This window comes from Coturnix japonica, chromosome 2 (genome assembly GCF_001577835.2).
Source record: "Coturnix japonica isolate 7356 chromosome 2, Coturnix japonica 2.1, whole genome shotgun sequence".
Taxonomy (NCBI): Eukaryota; Metazoa; Chordata; class Aves; order Galliformes; family Phasianidae; genus Coturnix; species Coturnix japonica.
Genome location: NC_029517.1, coordinates 85,442,970 through 85,469,984, shown reverse-complemented (window position 1 = coordinate 85,469,984; position 27,015 = coordinate 85,442,970). Strand labels below are relative to the sequence as shown.

The window sequence follows — 27,015 nt, the reverse complement described above, 5'->3', positions numbered from 1 at the left end:
TTGCCTTCCTGCAATGAAGATTAATACTGCCAGAAAGATGAAAGCACAAGGATAAAAGTACGATATTTTCAAAGATAATTCCAGCAGTGACCATTGTGATCAATAGATGAAAATAAATATTTTGTTTTCATTGTCATGTGTCCTGAAAAGAAGGATTCACTGAGAAAGAAAAGCATAAAAGAAGGGAAATTAAAGGCTTGGAAAAGTCAACACTGATCTCAGAGTGAATCTGGATTATTATTTCCACTCTTATGTCTCTAAACATCAGCTCACAGTTTAGATAGTAGAAAATAAATAATTTAATGCTAAATATCAGACTTTACACAATAAGGGCTGTTTCTTACCAAAACAAAAGCCTTTTATAAATGTATCCTTGTCACATCTACTCACATGATGAGTGTCATTTAGGCTCTGGGAAGAACTTGCTTTTTGTACTGGTGATAGAAAGTAAAAATAAAAATTAAAAGACTAAGTGAATGTTTCTCCTCCACCCCCCATCAGAGTTTAAAAAAAACAAAAACAAAAACAAAACAAAACAAAACAAAATATTTTCTGGTATGTTTGAATTAGCTCTGCAAAAAAAAAAAAAAAAAAAAGCTAAAAAGCTCACCCCCTCACCCCTATGTGCTCTGTAACAGATCTTGTCTTTGTGTTCTGTTTACCATCTATCTGTAAATTCATCTACTATTTCTCCAGACTATTTAATTTTTATTGATCCCAACATCCTAATAAAATCCCTCACTGACTTAGTTTCTTATGTCTTTATCCTAAATTTGAACTTCCACACCATACTGCCCTTATATATATCCTCGTAATTCTCCTTGGTTTCTGCCTAGCTCAACTGAATTGTCAATTTTTCCTCCTTGCATCTTCATTCTACTAACATAATGCTTCCTGGTGAAAAAAAAAAGTACCTCAGGTTTACTATCTCTTTCAGTTCTAGCATAAGACTTTTGATCATCTGTGTGCCAATAAAATAAATAAATAAATAAATAATTGAAGGAGCATTGTGGATCACATGGGCAATTCTCTACCTGAGTATTTTGGTTATGGACGATATCACATCAGTTTATGGAAGGTTATCTGAAATCTTACTCTGAACTTTTGACATTTGCTCTTCACTAACCATGGCAGCCTTGTGTAATAATTCTTTGACAAGAGAGGTTCATGTTTCTCAACCAGAGGACATCAAGACCTTTTCAGCTATGTCCTGGTTTCAGCTGAGATTGTGTTAATGGCACACCATTGCTTTGGTTGTTGCTGTGCTGGGCCACTTGGCAAGAACTGCCACCATTATGGCATAGCAGCAAAGAGTAGGATGAAGCCAGAACAGCTGCTCAGACTTAGTCTAGGTATTATTCCATACCACATAACACCATGCAGAAAGACATAAAGCAGTGAAGAGTTTGCTAAGGGGCAGCTGCTGCTTGAGTGTTGCTTGGTGTCCATTGGTATGTGGTGAGGCACTGTTCTGGTAGCAGGGCATCAGCTGGTGGGTGGTGAGCAATTGCACGGTATGTATACATAGAGATAGATAGATAAATAGATTTATATATACGCTGAGAGATTTTTAGCTATCACTGCATTTTAATGTCTATTTTCCTCTTTTGTCTTACTAAATCATTTTTATCTCAACCCATAAGTTCCATTTTGTTTCCAGTTCTCTCCCTCTTTCCACGTGGGGAGAAATGAGCAAATAGCTGTGTGGTGCTGTGCAGTTGCTGGGTTAAAACACAAGCTACAAGGAGAGAACCCGAATTGAAAATCTTTTAATGTTTATACATTATTGACAAAATCTCAGATACTGAAAAAATAGATCATTTTGGGTGGCCCTCAAGCTAGCATTTAACATAATTGTAGATTCAGTAATGAAATTTTGAAAATTGTAATGGATGTCTAGAAAATTAACAGAACGGCAAGGGCATATTTTAATAGCTAATATCTACAAAAATCCAGTAGGTTATAACAGATGAGGTGTTACAGACCCATTCAGTTTGATTTAGTTCTTATTGCAGTTTGAAAAAACTCACTTACGAGCAGACACCAAAATACATAAGCAGAACCACTCTGAATATATCAATCTGAACTTACGCTCAAGTATACTTTTTTCTTCACTGAACCTTTAAAATTTATGAATGGTTCTGTTGGCTTTGTGAGAGATTTACACAAGAGGCTCCAGCTTTATTGATTTCTCAGGATACGCTGGTGCTCTGCTCCATCTTTTCTCATTGAATAACAGCCAGGGCTAGGACAAGAAAGAATTAACAGGGTATAAGTGATAAAAGTTCATTTTAGGCCAAATATGTAGATTTTAAATCTTTTGTTTAAATACACCAAGAATTTTAGTTTAACTGCTGCTCATCTTGCTATTTACTAGTAAGCCCCTAAGCAACTCTGCATTTGTTCAAAATCAGATTTTATTGATATGCAGTCAAGCACCCTTAGTATGTACGAGACTAATATATGTGGAAGGACTCTTTACTGTGAGGATGGTGGGACACTGGAACAGGTCACGCAGAAAGACTGTAGGTGCCCCCTCCTTTGGAGGTCTTCAAGTTGAGGCTGGAAGGAGGTTTGAACAAGCTGGTATAGAGGAAGGTGTCCCTACCTATAGCAGGGGGCTCAGAACTAGATGATCTTAAAGATCCTTTCCAACTCTGATTCTGGTTCTAGCTAAATAGCAGCTGTAGTTAGATACAGTTTTTAGCTTTCTTAATTTGAAAGATTTTTGCCAGAATTTATTTCTTTACTTGTAAAATAGTATGAGATTAGGAATCTAATTTTTGTTGTTGACCAGAAATGCTTCACCTCTTTTAGTATGACTTCCTTCCTTTTCTGTAGTCCTTTGAGGTACTGAAGAACTTTTGTTTTTCTTCAGAAATGGCTTCCAGGGACAGCTTGAGGAATATGCCTTTATTTCCTGTGCACCTTGCCCACGGTCAGAAGTAAGATTTGATTTATGGAGTTGTGAACTCTTTTCTAGAAATTCCTACAAAATACTTATCATTGTAGCAGTCATTTTGCATATCCCTCTTGACCCCACTAGTGCCACCAACAATTGTAGCTTCAGTGAAGAGCTAAAAAGCTCTTTGAGTTCTGACACATCACCTTTTGATAACCTTATTTTTTGCTCTCAACAATAAGCTCTACCACAGAAAAATGTAATTTACTAAAAGAATGTAGAACAAGGAAAATTAAACATTAAACATTAAAATTGTATTTCAGTGTCACAGTTTTTTGTTTGTTTCTTTGTTTGTCTAGTCAGGATGACCACACCACCTTCATAGTGTTAAGCATTTTGTAAACACAAAAACATACATCCAATTCCTCCTAAGATCTTGTGGGTTTTTTTTTGGTTGGTTGGTTGGTTGTTTTTTCCCTCCATCTGTTTTGCCTAGGTTTTGTTCTGCAGATTTTAGGAAAACAAAAATTAGTTTTTATTAAGGGCTATAACAGACACATATTGTCTTAATGTTTTGACCTTAATTCACAGGTTCCAACTAGTGTACTGAAGGCCTTCTTATGCCTAAATCTGGAATTCTTGCACTGTGTAGGCTGCAGTACATCTGATAAACTGCTTATTAGAGTATATCACCTTCCACACAAACACTGTGATATATTTGATAAGAATCCATGTCTCTAAAGCCAGTGCATCAAGAAGATTCTGCAGTGTACCCTGAACAAAATACTTCCTCAGAACTTGGCAATTAAATTCTACTATAGAAGTTAAAATATACGCTCCACATATGAATGTTGCCTTTTTGAAAATGTGAGCTAGCAGCAGGACAGGAGGCAATGAGCACAAAATGGAATGCAGGAGATTTCCTCTGAACATCAGGAAGTACATTGTTATTAAGAGGGTGACTGAGCACTGGCACAGGTTGCCCAGAGAGGCTGTAGATTCTCCTCTTTGGAGATCTTAATTGTAATTAATTCATAATTAATTAACATGGACACAGCCCTGCAATCTGTTCTGGGTGGTCCTGCTTGAGCAAGGAGGTTAGACCAGAAGACTTAGTGTCCCATTCTACTAACAACCATTTCATCATTCAATGATTCTGTGAAAATCTGCTAACCTTGCAAGACTTAAGGGTCTTAGATTTACTTAGAGTTACACAGAATCTTTGAAAAAGAGTTCCTGAAAGAGTCATGATTATTGAACATGCTAGGGAAACAGCCTAAAATTGGTTCTCCTCCTTTTTTTTTTTTTCTTTTTTCTTTTTTTTTCTTTTTTTTTTAATGTTCACTACTCTACCTACTTTTCATAGCCCTGTTATTTTTGATGTTTTTTTGTTTGTTTCTGGGGGAGTATGGGGTAGGTTGTTTGATAGTTTGTTTTTTATTCCCATCCACAGTAGCATTACTTAGTAGCAGCCAGATAGAACCACAACTGGTCTGCTTATATTTTTCCTCAGCAAAATGACACACTGGAGTAAGTTGGAAGGTCACACTGCAGTCTGGAAAGTGATATCTGAGTATCCAAAGCAATTTTGATCAAGAAAAACAAGATGAATTGTATCACACAGAGCTCTGAACTGCCACAGAAACCTTCAAAGATCAAAGTTTGCTTAAGGTCTCAGAACACTATGCAGTACATCTGGAAATATGCTTAGCCTCACTTTGTGCACAGAGTAGCTGTTCTTCCTGTAGCAAAAACTGGTGTATAAAGTTACTCTGATTTACTTAAGTAAAATTAAAAACAAAGTTACAGTTTCTATTGCAAATTGAGTTTTTACAAATAAATGATAGGGAGTAGAGGGTAGTTTCTTATTTCCGCAGAAATCCTTCAGAAGGCAGTGGAAATTTCTGGTTTCTATGGAAAACTGAAAGAGCTCAACTCGATGATTCCATTGCTTTTCAAGCTCCCAATGCTCTCTAGTGGACTCTGCACACATATTTACCAGTATTGACACTGTTTCCTCTATAGATAATGCTTGGAAACAGTGAAACATGTCACATAAATACAGAATGCAGATTGAATTGTAACCCCTCATTTTCAAACATCATCACTCTATTATCTTCAGAATGCCATTATTTGTTGAAAGTCCCCTCATTAAAATATATATTAAAAAAAAAAAATCCACAAAACATTGCCAATTCTTAGCTATTCCCAAAGACCATCTCAAAGACAAACAAATAACTGGTACCTTGTTCTTGTGGAGATTCCTCATGGAGATTAGGGCTCTTGATAGAGTTAAATTCTGAAGAAAGACTCCACTGGAAAACTTCTATTATTCAAAAATAAGAAACTCCAAGATGCAAAATGCAAAATGCTATGAAACACCCATTTGAAAATGTATCTTGTTATGATTATTTACTTCCATAGAGTGTCACAAGTGTTTCATAATCATGTTTCGAATAGCACCTGTACACTGTATGCCATAACAGATCAGACCACTCACCCATGTACATTTCTGTGACACAATCAATACTTGTCCTGGTATAAGACAAATAATAAAATTTAAAACTAAGGAGTCTGGTACCAATTTCCAGAATAGAAGCAAAACAGAGGCTTTGTTTGTTTGCTTGCTGTTTTAAATACATTAAATTTCTGTTGTCTGAAAATATGAACCAATTCTGTTATCTGAAAACATGAAATGACTGGATTTAAAAAATAAAAATTAAAAAAAAAAAAAAAGAATAAATCACACAACTTGTGGAGTTTGATACATACACTGTAATGATAAGGACAGAAAACAGGGTTCTTCAGATGCCTTGAGAGTTTTGTAAAAGTACAGTATTTCTGCATTCAAAATGAACTTTTATTTGAAGCACCGACACTTACTGCATAAATATTGCTGTGTTCTTCCATATGACTCAAAGCAGTGCCAAAATAATTCAGGTCCTCTTTCCATAGTGTAGAAGCACTTTACAATTATTTCAAAAATTTAAAAAAAATAAAAATAAAAATAAAAATATCAAGAAATAAAAATAGAAATTTAAAAATTAAAAAACAAACAAAAATGGAAAACAAGATTTGATTTTTTAAATGAAAAATATCACAATACATTATATTATTAATATTTCCAATTTAAAAAAAAATAAAAATCTGATAATGCTGCCTCTGGGGAAATTAATAATAATAGCAACAACAACTAATAAGAAAAAAGAAAACCTATTTTACAAATGACATTTATAGGGCACATGGTGCAGCTGACTTTTTCTAAAATTAGCAATCAATCTTTTCTGAGGGATAAATTATTCTTCCACATCTTAAGCCTTGTAGCTACTCCGATATATGATTGTTTCTCTTTCACTTTTTAAAGTGTCTGTCTTCCATAAATGTTTTACATACAGTTCAGAGCTGTCTGAAAAGAGAGTAAAGTTACTTGAGTCTTTTGACTGAAGAATTAATATCTAGTAATATCTTCCTTAACAGTTAAAGTGTTACTCTGAGGCAATTACTATAATTAATTTGGTGTGGATAAAATTACTGTGTAAACAACAAAAATAAAACTACAAAAATATCTTTTTCCACTATTCATGGTTACAATTACAATTACAATTTATGAAAGGCTTTTTGAACTCTTCAGATTTTCAAAAACTCTATTCAAACTAAAAATTCTCGACAAAATCCCAGGTGCTTTAAAGCTTACTTTTAGATCTATAGGGAAACACTGAGCAACACTATTTGTTCCTTTGTCCTTCTTTTAAGCACTTTGGTTTACCTACATTATTAGGTATGATCAAACTTAAAATTCTGCTGGTTTGATCCTTGAAAAGTTTAGTCCTATTAATCTGTGTCTTCCTTCAGAAAGCATGTGATTTATGAACTGGGATTATAAAGAAAATTTGTGTGAAGATCTGAGGATCTCTGCACCTATCACAGTTGTGTATTTGGGGAACAAACATAAATTTTGAATCATAGAATGCTTTAGGTTGGAAGGGACCATTAAGATAATCTAATTTTAACCCCCCCTGCTACAGGCAGGGACACCTCCCTATAGACCAGGTTCCTCAGAGGAAGCATCCAGCCTGGCCTTGAATGCCTCCAGGGTACGGGGATCCACAGCAACCTTTTCTAGGGTCTCATCACCCTCACAATAAATAATTTATTTCTAAAATCTAGTATAAATATACTGCCTTCCAGCTGAAAATCATTTCCCCTCATCCTGTTGCTACATGCCCTTATAAACAGTCCCCTTCTCCCACCCCAGTTTACCTGTAGGCCCTCTTCATCTGCACTGCAGCTTACAATACAACCACATGCAAACCAGCACCCCACTAGCAACACAACATATTACAACCTCATCCACTTCTCACAGCTTTACTGTCTTCTGCATGATGTCAGATGGAATAAACCTTTGCTCTAATTCAGGCCACCTATCCTAACTCTGCCCTATTCCCTGCTGCCAAGCTGAGTGGCCTGGTCCTGTCCTGGGTATGCTCCCATCACTTAGCAACAGTGAAAACACTGGTGTGCTACTACTGCTGTCTTAGCTGAAACTAAGACTGCAGAGCAGATATAGATGAGTAATTGCATGCCAGGTCACACCTCCACAAAAACTTAACACAGCTGGATATATTTCTAAGGAAAAGTATTCCAAAGTGCATTTATTTATTTATTTATTTATTTATTTCTGTAATGAAATTATTGAAACTACAACTCCTGCACTGAGGTTTAACATTAATGGTTAATTTCCAAACCAACAATTTCCTCAAGTTTTTTTGCTTTTTTTTTTTTTTTTTTTTTAAATTTTGATGTTAAATTCAATTTTTTATTACTGCTCCAACATTTTAAGTGAATTATGTGTCTGAAATCGCAATTATTATCCTCTAGGTCTAAAATACCATTGACCTTTAGAGTGACCTTTTTTTTCACAGTGAGGATATGCAAAAGGAAATCTTTAACTCGGCACTTGAGATTACACTGTCATTTCTGGTGTCAAGATAGATGACAAACCAGGGGAAAAATCCTTTGTCTTGTATATGATAGTACTGGGAAATTTACTGTGGTAACATATAAATGTAATGCACATTTGCCATTAGGTAGTAATCTTTCACATCTATATTTGTTCTTCCCCAGATTCATCAGCAAAGAAAATGGTAAATAAAATTCTACTAAGAAATCACTGCAATACTGCAAAACATTATGTATGACGTTAGAACATGGAATAAAGAAAGTGAAAGAACAATGTTTTAGTGGGCTAGAAGAAATACTGCCCTTTCTTGTTTCTTTTTTTATATTTCGTTACATTAAAGAATAATAGGAAACCCACATATCAGTGCTGTTCTTTATGGTCTACCAAAACTGAGCAGAAGAGGTATTTGCAGGTAACAAGTAGTCAATGAAGCAATATAAATACAAGCATTTGGTGTTTTCAATAAATAAAACTGTTATCTTAATCCATGCAACGAAGTTCTGTTTGATGTCAGTGTTTGCCTGACACCTGAAAGGAAGTCAGAACATTAGTGCCAGCATACAGAAGTATATGCTATTACTATGCAAAATCCTCCTTCCTGTCAATATATTTATTAAAAACAAGTAAGGAAAGATATCCAGTTTTCATCAATTTAGGAGTGCATGTATTTTTCCTGTTCATAAATGTTAATTCCTGAGGAATAATGGATTTACCAAACATTACCTTTCCCTCTATTAAAGTGTATTCTCCCTCTCCCTTCAGCAAGTTAAATGGTCTTGATAAGATCACTAATATAGACTACATTCTTTTATTATTCGTTCATTGTCCTTTCCCTTTAGTTAATCTCAAGTTACAATACAGTCTGCTCAATGGAGTGAAGTTCTGGTAAGTATATGATAAATTCCTACGATTTTTTTTTCACAGTTTAACAGAGTATGAATATTGGCTTAAGTGTATACCTCCATGTTGTTAGCATCTGTTTATTGGCTTTTAGCCACCGAAGAGTGCTGGATAAATTACAGAGTGTTTACACCTCAGGTTCTAAAAGGCCAGCAATTAAAAAAAGCTTATCTTTCAGTCTTCTTGAACTGAACCAAATTTTATCCTTCCTTGGCTAAATACTAAGGAAAAAAAAAACCCTAGAAATTACAAATGTTTTTGCTTAGTCATTAACACATACCATCAAAAGTGGGGGATGTAGCTACTTGTGAGGTGATTCATGACAACACAAGGCTTACTACTTCAGTATGGCCCTATAATTGATTAAATTTATGTCTCCATCTGCTCATTTCCAGGGTTTTCTGTCCAATTAGAGTGCTAGATTATACATTCTATTTTAACAAGTTTAACTATGGTTATTGCCCTTTTTCTCATGAATGCACAAACTTAAGTTTAATCCGCACTGTCTTGCACTACTGCAATAGTCCTTTGCTTTTGAGGAAAAAAACAGTTTTGAGAAAGTTGACTTGGCTCTCAGAACTCTTTGTCCTTTCAAATCATACTGTGGTGACCAAATGTTGCTACCTAATGCAGAAATCATAATGTTTTTAGTTATAAACCCATGAGATGACAGATCTTATGAAAAATACTGTAAGCTTAATATTATTCATTATCTCTACATATTAAAAAAAAATAATAAGAAAAACAAAAAGAAAAAAGAATAGATCACTGTAGCCTATTTCACATAGTTAGCATTTAATATTATCCTTCATCAACTTGTGCCAGAGCTGACAGTAGTATCTGAACAATAAGTCACTAAACCAGGAATATGTTAGTGAATGATTTCTCACATCTTGAGGTGAAGAGCTTCATTAGAAACCCTTGCAATGTTTAGATTAAAAAAATAAAAATAAAAAAAAAAATTAAAAAATCAAGCATACAGAAGAAACTGTAAAAAGCAATTACTTTTTATTTTTGATTTGTAACCTTTCACTTATTCCTCCTGTTTGAAAAAATATTTGACACTTAAGACACAGCAGTGGATCTGTTTCCAGATACTAATCTTCAGCTATAAAATCCTTGACTAGAATTCACACATATGCATATGACAAATTGAGGATTCAGAATCTTCAATGATATCCTGATTGATGCAGTCTATAAAAGCTCTAAGCCCATAAAACAAAAGTCAAGTGTATTCTTGGTGAATGGCATCTAGCTATTCGAATTCCTTATACACAAAGATACACTCATATGCAATAGTCTGAAAGAACTGAAGTAAGATTAATTATTTCCTTGTATGTTTTTGTTTGTTTGTTTGTTTCCCCCAAATAATGATGCATTCTCTGATAACACACAGATTCCAAATGGATGTATTAAACAGAAGCTACTCAGCGATCTAACAGTGCGACATAATTTCTGTAAGACTACCTCAGTACCTTTATGACAGCTGATGTCTGAATAAACAATTCAATTTTGAACCTTGTTCCAGCATATTGTTACAAATATTATTCCATTACTTCTGAGTCATTCCTGATGACTAGAAACATAATAATATGTATACAAATATCTTGCTTCTGCCTTCATAATAGCATTACCGAACTACTGAAGGTTATTTACATTGCTAATATTTTCTAAAAAAAAAGAAGAAAAAAAAAGGTGTATAGACATTTGGGAAGGGTTTGGGGAGGATTTGTAGGGAGTGAGCAGAATAATTCTAGAAATGTTAATATGAATTGCTAATATGTAATGCACAAACTATGACACTTATGAACAAACTTTAAACAAAAAAGTCACTCATACTGGGATAATATAGAATCATAGAATTGTTTGAATTGTAAGGGGTTTATAAAGGTCAACTGGTCCAACTCCCCTGCAATGAACAGGGACACCTACAGATAGATCAAGTATACTGAGATAAGGGAGATTAATTGAAAAGTATCATGTTATAATATAATATAATACAATAATGACTTTTTGTATATGTCTGGCATATTTAAATTAATAAGATAGAAACCATTAGACCACTGCTGTATATTTTAGAATATATAAGCTTGGAGAATGGCTTGGGAAAATAAGTAAATTGTTGATGCTAAATACAGAGTAAATGTTGCTCTCCATTTGTTTTTCACTTAATCTTTAGAGAAAGAAAAGAAAGAAAATTCCAATAAAGGAAGTTTGTTTGCTTTTGCTGGTAGAAAATTGAAGAATTGGATGATCATAATTCAGATGGGTTGAATTATGTCTGTGATGAATGAATAATTGGTTCTCTTCAGCAGTGGAGGAGTTGCGGGGCAGTGGTGGATGAGCCCTGAAGGAGACACAGTCTGTGGGTATCCCCATAGGAGCAACCCCAGCCAGAGCTGCCACCAAGAAGGGCCCATGCAGAGCTGTTCCTGAAAGGTGGGCCCTGTGGTATGGAACCATGCTGGAGCAGTGCTGGAAGAGCTGCAGCCTGTAGGAAGCCCATGTGGGGTCAGTTTGGGAGGGGTCACTGTGGGAGGAATCCATGTGGAGAGGAGGGAGAGTGACCAGCAGTGACAAAGCCCTGTAGACTGACTTTTGCTTTCAAAGTTTCTACCTCTTATACAACTTGAATCTATAAGAGCTCTATTGCTAAAGAAGTCTTGGGGCAAGAGCAAAGATCAGTCTCCTGGCAATCAGCCTGGCAATCAAAATTTAACCAGGATTGGAGCCCTGGAAAGGAACAGCTCTGAATGCTTTATTTACATAGCCATCCTAATAATTAACTCTTAGTATGCTGTTTACACCTAATTCCTTTTTACATCACAGTATTGGCTCAGTTTTCCTAATCTCAGTAGTAAAGAAAATGCACTTCTGAGGAATAATTTCATTAGTTGAATTCACAGTCTGCAGTATCATATAAAATGTATCTATTTTTCATTATGACTTGCTATCTTAAAATACTTTGGAAGGATCTATCAGTACATTTGATTCCTTCTGCATGTTAAATTATTAGAAAGTACTGACAGCAGTTCAGCATGCTCATAGAGGTGGGATGAAAACTGAATTGTTAACATTAGGATGGCGCTTACTATCCCCATTGAACTCATGAGAGGACACAGTTTTTGGACACAAATTTGTGATGCTTGATCCCAGAGCTTGAGTTTTTAATGAAGGCTATCTGGACCTTGCCACAGGTGATTGATTAGTCAGCCTACCTGAAACTGTGTGATAAACCAGATTGCAAGAGCAACCATGGAGACAGCGAGCAATTAAGACAGTAATGTGGGGCAAGAGATCTGAAAAGAAATTAGGCAAGGTTTATATTAATTAGGACAGAAGTGTTTAACAGAATACAATGATTAAGAGACACATATCTGAAAGGCAAGTAGAAGGCAGACACTCCGAAATTATTTGACAAAATAATGGGTGGAAAAACAAAGGGCATGGACCAAAGTTTAGAAAAGATTGGTCAGCAAGGGAGCTCAGGATAAGTTTCTTCACACAGAAGGTAATAGATGTATAGCAGTGTAAGTTATTATGCGGGGAAAAACAAACCCTCAAATGCTAAGTATATTTGAAGATGGAGAGATAGATAGACAAACAGCATGGAATGCTTTTGTCCCCAGTCTTTGTTATTCTACTTTAGCTTCCAGAATGGCGAAAGTAAAGAACTAATTAAATTAGTGGGATAATAAATTGAGTTGTTTTAATGAGAGTTACAGTGAATCAAGAACAAGTACAATAAGTTTAGTAGCATAGCTCTCCATACAAAATATTCAAAGAGCTTATTTTGCTCCAAAATATTTAAGTAAAATTATTCTTCCTGATTTATTGCTAAATAGGACATGGTAATTTCTAATATACCTCCTATGGAAGTTAGGTATATAAGTGGCAAAAATATGTCTTTTTAAATGACATAACTTTTTGAGGGAATATAAATAAACATCTTGAAAGCTCAGATGATTTCTCACACCTAGTCTGTTTGCTTCATTTCCTGCATGTAGGTCCAGACATTGGACAGACTGAGCATATGTTCAAGAGAAGAGTTTCATAATGTAATTTACCAGCATAATAGCAATAACACAGTGCTCTGTCAAAAAAATTAGGCTGTGTGCCAGACCACATGACTGTTGACAGTCCAGCACTGAACAGGTATGGCACTGCTCCATCCCTCCCACATCTATGCCCCCCAAAGATCTGCCTTTTCCCATTTCTGCACTGAACAGCCGAAATTATGTTCCTATTTAACAATACTACTTTGTACCAAATTGCACCCAGCTGTTTTTTCCTTGTCATCCATCAGCCCTAAAATGATATCTTACACCACTTTTATTTTAGTTTTCATCCCACATTCTGTCATGTTATCCTGAATTACAGAATTGTTTGAGTTGGAATGGACCCTTCAAGGTCATCCAGTTCAACTCTCCTGCAATGAACAGGGACACCTACAGCTATATCACATTGCTCAGAGCCTGGTCCAGTCTGACCTTGAGTGTCTCCAGGGATGGGGCTTCCACTGAATCTCCAGGCAACCTGTTCCAGTGCCTCACCACTCTTACTGTGAAAAACTTCTTCATTATATCCAATCGAAATTTCCCCACTTATCGTTTGAAACCATTTCCCCTTGTCCTGTCACAGTAGACCCTGCTAAAGAGTCTGTCCCCTTCTTTCCTGTAGTTCCCCTTTAGACATTGAAAGGTTGCTATCAGGTTTCCCCAGAGCCATCTCTTCTCCAGGCTGAACAGCCTCAACTCTCTCAGCCTGTCCTGTTAGGGACAGTGTTCCATCCCTCGGATCATTGTTGTGGCCTTTATGTGGATTCACTCCAATGGGTCCATGCCTCTTCTGTATTAAGGACTCCACATTTGGATGCAGTATTCCAGGTGAGGCCTCACTACGGTAGAGTAGGGAGGCAGGATCACCTCTCTGGCTCTACTGGCCACGCTTTTTTTGATATAGCCCTGGATGTGATCGGCACATTGCTGGCTCTTTTCCAGTTTGCCATCCATCAGTATCTCTGGTACTACAAGCATCTAGAGACTTGGGAGCTCTCTCTGATGCCTATGGAGCAAAGACATCCCAAAGAGCTGGAAGATCAGCAGTAGTTGTTATTTTGTAAACATGTTTCTGTGCATGCCATGTCAATACTGATGTGCTGCTGTGAACTCACTCCTAAACGGCAGGCAACTGCACGCAGCCAGTCTGCTGCTACAGATGAACTGGTATCAGAGCTACATCCCTACTGCTGTAAAATTTCAGGCTTATATAGCAGAATCTATTCTTATATAACTGCCAATTATCAGGCATGTAAATAACCAATAAACATTTTTTTTTTTTTTTTTTTTTCCCCACTGGAAAAAAGCCTGCGCTATATAGGATTTGAATACCCACTGTGCAAAGAAACAGATGAGGCCAGCCTTAGTGAATTCTCATTACTCCTCTGTGTCTCCTGCAGTCTTTGAGCAAAGACAGGGATGAATAAGATGGCATTGAACACAGCTTAATCCCTCCTGTGTGTAGACACACATATACTAAATATAGCCCTCCTGGAGCTCAGTTCAGAGCTGTACCACAACACCTGCTATCATACTTAACAACTTTAACTTTCCCTGGTGGATTCTGAAGTGCATAGCCTTCTGAACAGTAGGTAAAAGAATCTTGTTATATATGTGGATTTTCTGTAGGCTTAGCAATATATTCAGTGAGATCAAAATCATTAGCCTTCATTCTACTGCAGATGAATTACCGTGATGAAAAAAAAAATAAAATACTAAAACAGAATTGAATGTTTTAAGAACAATGTCGAGATATTATATTAATATGCAATTTTAAATTTTACACTGTTCCACTTTTCTTTAGTTTCCCTCCCTCCTCAAAAGAAAACAAGACTAAACTGTCAGTGATTAATTTTCTACAATTTTGGAATGTTTTTTTTATAAAACAAGCAATTGAATTTCTAAAAATCAGTATATTTCTTACAATTTCCCCCCAAATGCAGACTTTATAGAAAATCTTTTGACTTCTATGTTTTCACAAAACACATGTAATAAGAATTGAACTGATCTAATGTGTTAACTGTAATTATTTTTTGAATCATCTGGAGATGGAAACATTTCAAAACAAACACTTTAAAAAGCTAATGCGACTTAAGTTTTCTAACACTAAAAAAAAAGCATCACTTCCACATTACATATCTCCAAGTTATTTTTATGCAGTAATGGAAAATAGATGATTTTATAAAAGGTTTTTGGAAGAGATTTATATAGCAAGACACCAAAATGAGTCATTATCCAGTTCAAATGATTGGCTTTTATTACACTTAAGATCATCAGTCAAGTTGATCTATGAGTTTGAAGCCTGGATGCTCTCCAGGACTGTTAAGGGTGTTCAGCCTAACAATAACAGAAGTTAAGTTACAGTATAAGTGCAGAAGAAAATAAATACAAAAGGTAATTTCTACCAAAGTTTTACTAGATATTCTGCTCCCAGTATAGTTGAAAAAAAGATACAAAATTATCCTCCAAACTGTCAGTGGGAGGACGGCCTGGACAGTTTGTGAAAAATCTGCTTAAGCCTGGAATAGGTCCTCAGTCAGACAGCTCACACTAGAGTAGTTTATAGTTTAGGTATATTTTAATTTGAAAGATTGGTGATAGTAAACTTCTTTGTACAGCTCTACAAAGGAAGAGTTATATTTCATGAGTAGGTAGTGTAATTGCTGGGAAATTACTCATTTGGAAGTGCTTGGTATGAATATAAAGCTGCAAAATAGTATTTAACAATTTCAAGGACCAAAGCTGCCGGGAAATTCTGTTCATATATTTTCTCTTTCCAGAAATTTTCTTAAAAAGTCAATTTTTCACGTCTAGATGTATTTTGGCAAAAAATTAATAGAACTACATAATTCTTTGTGTTGGAAGAGACCTTAGGGCTCTCCAGATTTCAACATCCCTGACACAGGCAGGGACATTTACCACTTTAGTAATGGTTTCTCAAAGCCCCTTCCAATCTGTCCTTCAGCACCTCCAGGGATGAGAACCCACAGGTTCTCTGGGCAACCTGTCCCAGTGCCTCAGCACCCTCACAGTGGACAGTTTCTTCCTAATGTCTAATCAAAATGTTTTCAGATTAGTTTTAAACGGCTATCCTGTGTCCTAGCACCAAAATTCCTGATAAATAGTTGTGTGGAAAAATACAGATCACAGGTGACTTTCTGATGAGAAAGGGCTTGTGTTAACTTGGGAATGCAAATAAACTTCCTTTAGTTTCTGTACCTGGCTAGAAGAAACTTCTTTGTGAGACATTTGCATCTGGGGAACTGCTCTGTAGCTGTAACTAAATCTCCTTGCTTTCCATAAATGACCTTGCTTATCCTGATACGCTTTATATATTTACTGCTTTATCATATATATGTTTATGTTCAGTAATACTTTATTGTCTCCCACTGCTACATATATGTAACCATGGAACTAAAGGGTTGTGTTGGCATCTTGCTGGCCTGTTGCCACCATTATCTTCCAGGGGTAATCCCAGGGTGAACACTATACCAGTTGGTAGACATCAGTTCTGAGAATTTGGAAGAAATTCTACTAACCATCTGCCCTCAGTAACTTGAGTGCCTCCCTATTAAATTGATGAATATTAAGTGTCTTTGGAATTGGTAAATGTTATCCAGAAGTGCTGGGACTTTGGCATTACAAGAGTTCCTTCCCATCTTTTTTGTAGGCCTTCTTTAGGTAGTTGGAAGCCGTTTCAAGGTCTCCCTTCCTTGTCTTCTCTAGACTGAGCAGAACTGACTGTCTCAGCCAGTCTTCACAAGAGAGATGCCCCAGACCTCTAATCATCCTTGTGGCCTTCCTCTAGTCCTGCTCTAAGAGATCTGTGTCTTTATGTTGGGGTTTGCAGAAATGAATGCTGTCCTCTATATAGAGTTTCACAAGAGCAGAATAGAAGGAAAAATTGCCTCCATCAGCCTGCTGATCACTCTGCTTTAAATGCAGCAAAGGATACCACTGCTTTTCCAGGCTTCAAGCGCATATTACTGGCTTATGTTCTATTTTTCATCTGCCAACACCCTCAAGTCTGCCTCCACAAGGCTGCTCTCTATCCACATGTCACCCAAACTATATCTGTGCTTGGGATTGCCCCGCTGACCCATATGTGAGACCTTGCACTTGACCTTATTTGTAATGTTCACACGGGTCCAACTCTCAAGCCTGTCAAAGTCACTCTTAATGGAGTGCCTTCCCTCCAGCATACTGACCATATCACTCAGCTTGGTGTCATCCACAAACTTGTTGAGGGTGGACTCAATTCCACTGTTATGTCACTGGAAAAGACTACGTAGTACCAGTCCCATCATACACTGTCGAGGGAAGCCACTGGTCTCTACCTGGACACTGATATGGTGAACACAGAACAACATGGTGAATGTTGCATCCAGACAATTCCTCCAGCAAATACCAAAAATTGTAGGGGTCTGTCATCAGAAAGTGACTATTACAACTTAGGGTATTCTATGAATCTTGAAATTTTGAACTGGCAAGGGGAGAGTTTCACCACCACCTTTTGTAGATTAGAAAGCACAGAGAAATCTAAATACTTTTCTCAGTAATGAGTTCAGTTCCTATTTTACCACAAATGCCAAGGTGCTGGAGGTTTGAAACATGCTGCATGCTACCAGCGTACTTGAGCATTCCCTTATCACTAACCACAAAGACTAAACTTGGGAAATTCAAGTTTATTTCATCCCTACTAGCTAAAGTGAAATCAAACAGTCACTTCCTTGTCCTAGGTAATTTCTTGTAACACTGACATGATCATAGGAACAGTGTCTGCATAGCCAAGACAGTGAGGGATCTATTTATAGAAAATAGAGGCATCTATTTTCCCCCGATTCTCACTAACATGTTAGTAAATCATTGACTTATTTCTGACTAGAAATCTACTTCATCCATCTGACAGTAAAGGATAAAACCTTAAATGATTCCCCTTTTCCTTTCTCTACTTGTCAATGAAACTGCTCTTTTCCCAACATCCTTCTGTCTTTAAGATTCTTGTATTCAGAAAGGCTTAAGGCAAAACATCATTGTCCTTAAGCAAAAATTGCCTTGCTATACCTAAATATTGTTATTCCTTGCCATTTGCCACACACACACACATATATATATGTATATATATATATATTTTTTTCTATTTCCATATTGTTCCCTGAACACGGATCTCTTTTACAGTTGAGAATCTATGTACTGGAAAGAAATGTTAGCCAAAATTGTGACACAATTTCAGTTATCAGTAGATTTGAAGCTACTGCATAAAGGTGTCATATCGTTTATTCAAGAAATTATCTCCTTGCTTTCAGTTATGTTACTTCCAACAATACTATTTCAAAATTACAACTACATTATTCTTAAGCATCCACATTACAGAAGTTTGAAATTTTTAAATCAAATGCATTGCCTGCAGGAGTGTAAAAGTCAAGCTGTGTGAATTTGGACTTTGACGTTAATACTTGGCTTGCAACAAGATTTTCTTACTCCAAGGAAATAGAGTTCTGATGAAGTACATTTATGAAAAACAACCAAATCAACCAACAAAAATTAACAACAGCAAACAATAGAAAAACATGTAAATGGTCACACAGGACTTTTTACTGAAACAGGATTATTAAGCAAAATGAAGATTACATCTTCAGTAGAATCTGAATCAATTTTTAAAATATTATTCTACAGATGACTTATTGCATTACTCATTTTCTGTAGCTCACCTTCGTAATGGAAAATCCTTGGAGAAAAAACACAAAAACTATAATGTGATTACATTGAGTATTCAGCCCAGACACAGTGTAAAGTTCCCATTCACCTTGGACTGTGTCTTGACATTCACTCAAGTTTCTTGGCCATGTTAACCTGCCTTTGAGTTTCTTATGAAGAAAACAGATTTCAGATTTGTTCTTTGCACTGGGATAATAGTCAGAAAACATCTACACTCAAACTCTCCAAGGCCGAGGAAAAGTTGAATTTCCATGTTAGCTCTGAATTTGTCAAAACATCTTCTTATGTATGTATGCAATTTATAGCATTCTAGGATTCATAGCACTCTAAGTTTTCCTTCCAGATAAGTTTTCTTCTGGAAATTATTTGTAAATGAACACAACTCTTTTACATCATGCATCATCAGTATGTTTATCCTGGACTGTTCTGAAATTTTAGGTGATGGATTTGGTGGTTAGTGCTTCTTCTGTCAGCAATTAAATGTAGATAACAAGGTGGATCCAATTTACCGCATTTAGTTGATCAATTGTAAGGACACTGAAAAAAAATAACCATCACATTCAACCAGCTGACATTTGATGAAGATTTCTTCTTCAATGATACACTACAGGACTGCCATGTGCCAACATAGGGAGGAAACGGATGCATGGGAAAATGAGAATAGGGATACTATATTGCTCATCACTATGGTTCCTCCTCTTCTGCTCTGTTGTCAGTTTCCTTCGCATATAATTGACAAGAAAAATAATTTAAAAGGATAACTTGTAGAGCAAGCATCTCTTGTGGATAAGGGTTTGATAAAAAAATCTCTACACATTTATGAAAAAAAAAGAAAAAAGAAAGAAAGAAAGAAAAATTCTTCAAATAGAGCTTGGAATTTAATACTTGGTTGGATTCTAAAGCCTCAAGCCAATTTTAATTTTAAGATTTAACTAGCTGTGTCCTACAGGCTAGACAATTAGGTCCAGAATAGGATCATCTATGTTTTCTCAATAGGAAGTCTAAAAATATAAGAAAATGTGCAGTAATCAAACACAATTAGCTTGATTTTCTACTGAAACAAATATTAAGAAAATTGTCTGTCAATACATCAGTCTCGTATAGCCTAAGGAATTTATGGAAAATGTCAACAGAATTTAAATAAATAAATAAATAAATAAATACACAAAGATTATCAACAGTAAAAGATGTTGCAACTGCCAGTAGAAGAGTATTGCTCCTTCTGCTGAAAGAGGCAGAGAGTTCTCATCCAGGCTGAGGGTGCTGGACTTGCTTCATAATTCATGTCCATGCAAAATAAAGTTTGCTTGTAATCAACTTAGTAGTGTTTTCTGTTTGTGAAACAAGAAATATTTTTGACACTGGTATGTCTGTAAAAAAAAAACATTGTCTCTAAGTCCAATATGTGGTTATATACATAGGTTGCTCTGAAAGTAACACCTCTGATTTATTTCCATGGAAACTACCACAGATACAAAGAACACAATAACAGTATTTGATAGAGCAAATTCTAGCTACAAATCACTGTATTTCAGCACAGTCACCACCACTAACTATGAGTTTTCACCATCAATGAACAGAAGCCTGCATGCCATACTCATAAAAATTTGCATGGCCACTGATTATGTTGTGGGCCAATGTAATAAAAAAAATTAATTTTGGAGCAGTCCATGTAATATTAGGAAGTTCTACATCTGTAAGTGCTGCTGAGATCAGACCTTATTAGGCTCAGAATTACTGTTAAAGAAGTCCTAACGATACTGCCATATCATTCCTGCTACTGATAGTAGGAGTATTTAACCTTCCCTTTTGAATGCCATTCTGTTCTAAAAGCAGTTGTTCTCACTGACAAGTAGGAGTGGTGCAGAATAACATGTACCAGGAAGAGAGCAATTCAATTGCTTTATTGCAAAGTTATATGAAGTAAAATTCTTGAAACTATTTTTTTTGTGTTATTTAAATTTGTGTTCGCAAGCAGAAAGTGTGACTACATTTGAACTAATGCTTTGTCTGTTCTCTTAGCTGACCATAATGGCATACTTAACTCTAAAGACTGAAAAAGAGATGGTTTACAATTACAGCATTAAAGACCTTCTAATTGATGATTGATGTAGTCTCAGCCTCAGGTAAACACAACACTGCCTTAAATTAATTCCTACTCTGATATTGTCCAAGTGGCTTTGGAAATGGGATCTTAAATTGTTGGTGTGTATTGCCTCCAGCTATGCCTATCAGCCAATTCCTGTGTCTGGCCCAGCTGAATCAACACATTTCCCATGGAGCACAGTACTGCCAGCAGCTTCACACAGTTCAAGTAATTTACTCAAAGTTAATGCAACTAAAAGAAAATACCAAGGACACTACATAGACAGATCTGTACAGGATCAGGGATAGCCTCACATGAAGACTGATGCAAATAAAAAAATAAAATAAAATAATAATAATAAAAAAAATTAAAAAAAACAGCCCAAAAAGAGAAACAAGAAAAAAAAACATTAAATTTATTTATCACAAAAATATAAAAGAAAAGAAGCATTTCCGTACTGCTAAGTAAGATCTATACCAGTATATTCATTCCTATAATGAAAGCAAGTCACAGAAAGGGAGATGAAGAACAGCAGCTGACAAGCTCTATTCTGCCTGTGAATTTCATCGAGTTTGACAAGGCCAAGTGCAAGGTCTCACACATGGGTCAGGACGATCCCAGTAATGAATAGAGGCTGGGCAGGGAGTGGATAGAGAGCAGCCATGTGGAGAAAGACCCTTAAGTCCTTCAGATGAAAAACTGAACATGAGCCAGCAATGTGCACTTGCAGCCCAGAAAAGTGATTATATGATCATAGATTATGTGAGAATATCCTGGACTGCAACTAAAGAAGTATGCCCAGCAGGTTGAGGGAAGTGATTCTCCCCCTCTGCCTTCAAGAGAACTTCCTCAGAGCATTGCATCCAGGTCTGAGTCTCTAATATGAGAAAGATGAGGAATTGTTTGAGCAGGACCATGTGAAGGTCATAAAGATTATTAGATATACTGGCTGTGAGAGTTGGGGTTGCTCAGTCTAGAGAAGAGAAGATCCTGGGAAAAACTTGAAGTGGCTTCCCACTACATAAAAGAGGGCTACAAGAAAGATAGGGAAGGACCCTTTATCAGAGAATTTAGTACAATGACAAGTGATAAGAGTTTCAAATATTAGACATTAGGAAGAAATTGTCCATTGTGAGGGCAGTGAGGCACTGGAACAGGTTGCCCAGAGAACCTTTGCGTTCTCTTCCCTGGAAGTGCTTAAAGCCAGGTTGGAAGGGACTTTGAGCAATGTGGTCTATTAATAAATATCCCTGCCTTCATCAAGGATGTTGAAACTTGGTGACACCTAAGGTCTCTTCCAACAGAAACCATTCTGTGTTTCTGTAATTTCAAGGTTCTTATTGATTTTCAGCCCTCATTTAGATATCAGTAAGTGACTGAAGACAGATGTTCCCCTTTGAGGAACAAATGATACAATGCTTTCCAAAGTTCTGTTCCTTCAAATTAATCCACCAGAAAGAGAAAGTGGGAATGCTTTATGCCTTTTTGTTGTTGTTGTTGTTGTTTTTAATAACACAGAACAACAACAACAACAACAACAAAATCTAGTCCAAATGTATACCTTTTTAGGTGTGAAAAATATTTAACCTTGAATAATTTTAATTTATTTTGAAGTTTCATAAACTGTACATAGAGGCTCCTTGGGAATGTCACTTTTTAGAAGAAATTATGAACTGAGCTTCTGAAATAAACATTTCAAGTATTTTTCATTTTTTAATCATCTTTCATTTTCTTAGTTTATATCTTCCCTAAATGAAAAGACAAATATACTGTAAAAGGGATAATTTTCTCCAAAAATATTTTATATCTGTACAACAGAGCAACTTATTATAATCATTTTTGTAGAAAACATAAACATATTGCTCCTAATATGAGCATCTTAGTCCATTTTAGAAATGAGTAAAGCGTGGTTTTCTGCAATTAATAACTGAAAAGCTAAAAAACAATCAGTATAAGCCTATTATTTATATAATTACAATTTTGCTTGCCAGAAAAATATGATGAGACAAATGATATTTCATTATCATTACAGGATCTAAAAAATACCTTTGAGACTAGATGGAATTTTTGAGAAATCAACCTATTTATTTCTATCTCTGCATTATTCACATCGGTAATTAGAACTTTTATATCCCCTTCTGGACATGAGTTCCAAAAAACTCATTCATTAGACTTTCTGTTGTGAAGACAAGGGTTCGTGCCATCAGATTATTGTCCTGTTACATTTTTTCCTGTGTCTCAGGCTTTCTATTTCTAAAATATAAATTAATTATAAACAAATAATTTACATAAATTATTTTGAATCTGAAATATTACTTCAGTTTAAATAAATTTGTGTAATCCCTCCCAAGTAGTTGGACACATTGCTTCACAGGGTCCTTTGATATATTTATTCACTTCTATTTCCTGAGTAGATACTTGGCTAAAGTTAAGAAGAATTTGGGATTTACAGAGTTATGTGAGTTAGCGTTTGATCCTAGTTGGAAAGTTGGACAGAAAAATATCTCCTCTTTAGAAAAAAAAAAATATTTCTAATATCAGCATTTCCTCCATTTTGCATCAAGTTGAAAAAATAAAGTTCTGGAAATAAGAACTTTCTGAAAAATAAGTAGCTGAACTCTTCCTACCTGTATCCTCAACACTCAGCAGGAATACCAGATACATGCAGTCAGTTTTGGTGAGTGCTGTAGGAAAAAGCCCATTTACCTTCTTAAGTAAATGAAAAATGTATATAGCTGATTCTGTTTCTTACTTGAAGAGACACTTATAGGACTGAAAGTTGCTTTTTTTAAAATTCTTACTTTATTATTATTATTTTTTAATTTACTAACTTTTTACATATCTACAAAGTAATGCCTCCTAGTTATTTCTGTGGAAACTACAACAAAGAGCACAACACTATTAGAAAGAGCAAATTCTCAGCTAAAAAACACTATTTTTCAACACAATCACCATCATACAGCTACGCATTTTCTCCAGTGATGAATGAGAGCCTTCATGCTGTGCTCCTAAAACTGCACGAGCAGAGGTGACCCACTGTTTCACAGCTGCTAAGATGGTGACATTGCGAGGAAAATGTTGTCTATGCAGCCTTTCATCAGCCCAAACAGCTGGAACTCAGAAGATGCCAAGTAGTAACTAAATGGTGGATGTGTTAGGACAGTCCAGTCAAAACTGGCAATGTGCCATTCTATCAGACTGCCCCTCCGCTGCCATCTGTTGCACAGCAACAAAATGTAACCGAGTATTAGTGGGAAAGGTCAACAACTACTGCCATACCACCACCATTTGCCTCTGATGTTGTGAGCCAACATCATAAAATAGGAGGCATTACTTTCAGAGCAGCCCTTCTATTTGGAAAAGCCAAGTGCATTCCTGGCAACTGCTACAGCTAAGCTATTTTTTGGCAAAACAACACATTTTTAATAAATAATCTAGTCACTGGGCAGTGAAGAGAATCAAAGTCTTTGATTCTTTTTTTTATTTTTAATTTTTTTTTCCATTCAAGATATACTAAGCTATTTTTCTGAACTACTTAAATCACCCTGCTTACCATAATCCTACACTTGCTTAGTGAAGTTAATAAAAATTCTCCTATTGATTTCAATAAGCATAGGAACAGTTCCAATGCCAGGAGGTGGAGAAGAAAATAGCAGCTAAATATTGAAATTATAATGAATACCTGCACCTTTTAGCATTGCTTTTACAGAGTTTAGATGCTTTATCTGTGCATAAAAATACAGTGAAATTATTGCTTTGCCTTTTGTATTGATGTTGAGAAAAAGCAAAGTGGATCCATAACCATATTTCTTTATTCAAATGAAGTCAGGAACTCTTAATGAATTAGACACAGGATAGATCAAAACTGTATGTACATAGAAACTGTGGGGTATTTTTTGTGACAGATCAGGATGAAAAAAAAAAACAAAACCTACATTGTTTTCAGTATATGTAGATCTGGGAAAAAAAAAAAAAAGATTACTAATTTCAAAACAATTTCTACAGATATCTGTTTACATATGTTAAGTCAATAGCCAATTAGTCCAGTGTAAACAGATTCTAAAAGCATTGCTTTAAAATTGTTTGCATTAGTAAATTAGAACTAAACAAATAGAAAATTATTTTTTGAATAAACAAGCTATGGTCATATAGAGGTAAAGAGCAAAAAGTATATGAAATGTAATTCCTGGGCTTAAAAGCAGAGTAATAAATGGTTTCTTCTACAAGATCTGATTTTTTACAGATTCCTTCTGTATTCAGCATTGCCCACAGCAAGTGGTAAAAAAAAAAAAAAAAAAAAAAAGATAAAGGATCATAAAGAAGCCTTTTATGTCTTTTATTTCTCACTTTTCCTTGAAATATTTGTTACTTCCAAGTGTTTGTAAATGCCTTTGCTCATACAAAATTTGACACTGTCAAAACCAGAACTGCCTGTAAAAGCAGAAATACAGCACATATATCTCTAGACTATTTGAGCCTTCTACTGAACTTCTAATATAGTATCTGCTGAATTACTCACAACTCTCATGATCTAAAAGGAAATATCAGACAGCAGAAATACCTGTATTCAGCACAACAGTTTTGAAGTCACTGTAGAGTTGGTAATGAAAATAAAGATCATAAACAATCATTTACATATTTTACATATTGTGCTCATGTCTAAATACCATAGTTTTTCTGATTCTGGTTATTTGCTTCTGTAGTTTGGTTGTAGATGAAGCCAGAGCACACTACACTTTAATTGCTGTGACTTCCTTGTCTTGGTAAGTAAAGGACAACTGAGGAAAGAGGATGGGTCTTGGAAGTCAAGAGGTCCATCTGAGCCTGGAAAACTGGATTAACTCACTACAAAGTCTATGAGATAAACACTGGTTTTATATTGAATGATTTGGCTCTGTGTTAGTACCTAAACATTGAGAGAAAACATAAACACTATGGATTTTAAAAATATATGTAACTCCTTGCTTTCAGTATGTTTCACCTACAGTTTTCTAAGATCAGCCTTTGTCATAAGTAATGCTTTCTACCATCTTCTTTGTCTTGCAATGGCCAGCATTCCTCATCTGAGCAAAGTGCAAGGTGACAAATTAATTTAGCACTTACCAACTCTGATGATGTGTTTGATGCTGTCTAGCATTGCTGACTGTCAGATATGCTGGAAGTGAAAGAACAATTATTTGTTTTACTGGCTCCATAACCACAATTGATTTTTCAGCTCAAATAAGTAAGCAGAGTAAGTAAACATAGCATACTGAAATCTGTGGATTCACTTCTCTGTATCAGCTGAAGACCAAGTCTGAAATAAATCTCTTCTTCAGAATTAGGTACAGAACACAGAAGTTTCATGGCTCTCATTGGCAGGGATGTGTTGCTTATTTCATTCCCAAGGGAGAAAAAGAAGAAAGAACTTCCACTGAGAAATGTCAGGCTTTTCCAGGAAATGCCTGTTTGACAGAGAGTGCTGACATTTCTGGTATAAATGTTAGTGGTAGTACTACCTGAACAGATGCAGAACAAACTGTAGGAAATTACAGGGTTTTTTACTGAACCCAGTGGAACAGATTTGGAAAAGGTGTTAAAGAGGTTCCAGGCAGCCTCTGTTCCTGTCCAGAAGGGAGAACTGGGACACACTGCTCTGCAACTGCAGGGTGGTAGCTCTATGCTTGTACTCTTGTCATAATCCTCTTTTAGAATCCCACATCACAAACCAAGGGTTCTGGTCCAGGTCACTGAGCATGTCCAACCAGTGCTCAACAGAGTACCTTCACTGATAATTCCTGTGGCTGAAAAGCTGTCACGGATGTTTTCTTGCAATGGAGGTAACAGAGAGAGGCTTTGCCAAACATAATCAGAATGCTGAGAGGACCAAAGCCACGCAGAACAACATTTGTGGTGTAGATGCCATCGCCACACGTTCAGACATTACGTGTCTCCAAAGCTAAAACCAGGCCTTAAGTCAAAATCTTGTGATCAAAACAGCACCATAGCATCCTAACCATCACTGTAAGACAAATGGGATCTCTGTCCATATGTGCTACTTCCTGGCTTACACACATCCAGTTCAAACTGCGGTTGTCTAGCCAAAGAAAAGCCCATAGTATCTTTGTTCTCATGCTCACCCTGCCTCCATTTTGCATATGTGTTCACTCAGGTCACAGCTGCACAGTTCTTCTCCTTCAGTCCTTTGTTTGTATTTGTACTTTATGGATGCTAATAGGAAAAAAAGGAGAAAGTGAGAAGCCTCATAGAGTACAGCTTCCGGTCATTTAAATGCCACTTCATGGGCACAATGTGAATGAGGAGCTGTTTAATGGCTTCCTTAAGGCTGTTGTCAAAAGACTTCCTCAGAATTCTCCTATCCTTTACTGATTTCCCCCTCCATCTTGGAGAA

General features: G+C 36.0%; 1 long non-coding RNA gene across 1 annotated transcript; it reads right to left on the bottom strand.

Moving 5' to 3' along the window:
* Positions 1 to 343: 343 nt before the first annotated feature.
* Positions 344 to 27,015, bottom strand: LOC107309907. The gene is made up of 4 exons (XR_001553387.2): positions 25,877 to 27,015; positions 25,728 to 25,779; positions 2,092 to 2,245; positions 344 to 434 (listed from the first exon to the last, which is right to left on the bottom strand). It is a non-coding gene; the product is annotated as an uncharacterized LOC107309907 (long non-coding RNA).